The sequence below is a fragment of the Solanum pennellii genome, chromosome 7 (assembly GCF_001406875.1).
Source record: "Solanum pennellii chromosome 7, SPENNV200".
NCBI lineage: Eukaryota > Viridiplantae > Streptophyta > Magnoliopsida > Solanales > Solanaceae > Solanum > Solanum pennellii.
In genome coordinates, this window is record NC_028643.1 from 13,851,793 (window position 1) to 13,853,699 (window position 1,907).

Here is a 1,907-nt window from a genome sequence, read left to right on the forward strand (position 1 = left end):
AACGAATCATCTGTGACCGATCTGTGAAGTGACATTTGGCTTAACAAATTATCTATTAAGTGACATATTACAAAGTATACCATGTGTGAAGTGACATTGACTAGGTAAATATCAATGATATAGCAAGAACACAGAGAATGATAGAACAAAACTTATCTATAATCAATGTTAATTTCCACCATATAAAGAAAATAAGTATAAAGCTAAACTAGGAAGAGTATTTAGAACAACAAAGATTCATGGAAAAACTTTTAAACTTGCACGATGATCAAAATGGCAACTTCAACCATATTAATAAAATTAGTAAAATCTCAACTCGGAAGAGTATTTACAAAAGAATGATAGATTAAGAAACTTCCCAGCTTGCACATTAATATGATACGTAATGACTTTATAAGGGTATCTCATGTAAGGCTGAGTTTTTTTTAGAGCCCTATGGCTCTACTACAGTGATGATTGCTTTTGACCAAGACACACCAACATTGATACATCAATCTCCCACATGTAGTTCAATCCCAGCGAACAAGATAGTACTACCCTTGGCAGTGGTAGACCTAGAATTTTCAGTCAGGGGTTCGAAAAATAAAAGTAAACGTGTAAATAAGCCAACAAAACAAAATTTCTAGAAAGTAGTAGTATATAGATTTAATGGCGCATCCTTAAATCTTTTTGGGTTTAAAACCCGACACTTTTAGCAAGTTTTACAAAATAAAAAACTAAAAAAACGTGAAAACGAAATTAAAAAAAAAAACTGAAACTAAAAGGAAGAAGTAGTATATATTTTTAGTGGTGGACCCTTGAATTTTTTTTGGATTTAAAATCACACTTTTAGCATGTTTTTAAAAAAGTAAAAAAACTGAACTGAATTTTTTTATAAAAAAAATCATAACCAAGAAAGAAAAACATAGAACACCAGCAGAGGGATTCGAACCCTTGACGTTAAGCTTAAGATTAAGGGGTCCTGCAGTTGGTCTATCGATTTCTCTTTGTTATTGTGTGGGTTCAAAATATATACACACATAAATACATAAAATTTGTAATTCTATACCGAGGGAGTTCGGGTGAACTCCCTGGAACCCACGTGGGTCCACCCCTCGACATATGGTATCAGGATATTTTCTAATCTCCATTAATTATTGTTTGAAACATCAATCAATGTGAATGCACTTCCCGGCGAAATAAAAGAAAAGAAAGAAACAACTTCACCAATCACTTAAGCTAACGAATAATCAAAATATTACAATTTGAACACGTCATTTATATACATTCCTGAGGAACCTGATAAAAAAAGTTCCGATGCTTTTCGATTGACCTTTAAAGAATAGAAATAGGTTTATACAATCCTATTAAAATAGGACTAGGTTTATACAATCTTATTAGAACAAGAATATGTTTATATAATCCTATTAGAATAGGAACAGGAATACTAAATAGTATCCTACTTGGTAAAAGATTGTATTATAGGGTCTATAAATAGGGTCTCAATGTAATTATGCAGACAAAAGCAATTCAATAATATTCATCTCCAATATTTCTCACATGGTATCAGAGCCTCTACGATCTTGGTAAATAATCAAAGATCTTACGCTGTCGGTGAGAGGCTATTATCCATATATGTCGCCCGTCCGGCTAATGATTATGTTAGCAAAAGTTGGGTCACTATGTAGATCTAGTGACTATTTTCTCATATCTAATTTTTGTAGCAGCGTGTCATTATTCCGGTGACTAACTTTCTTATATCTAATTTGTGTATCACCGTTCCATCATTCTGGTGAAAACTTTTTTATATTTAATTTGTCTAGCACCGTGCCAATCATTCCGGTGACTATTTTTTTCATATGTAATTTGTATAGCACCATGTCATCCTTCTTGTGACTACCTTTTTTTTGCATATCTTATTTGCGTAG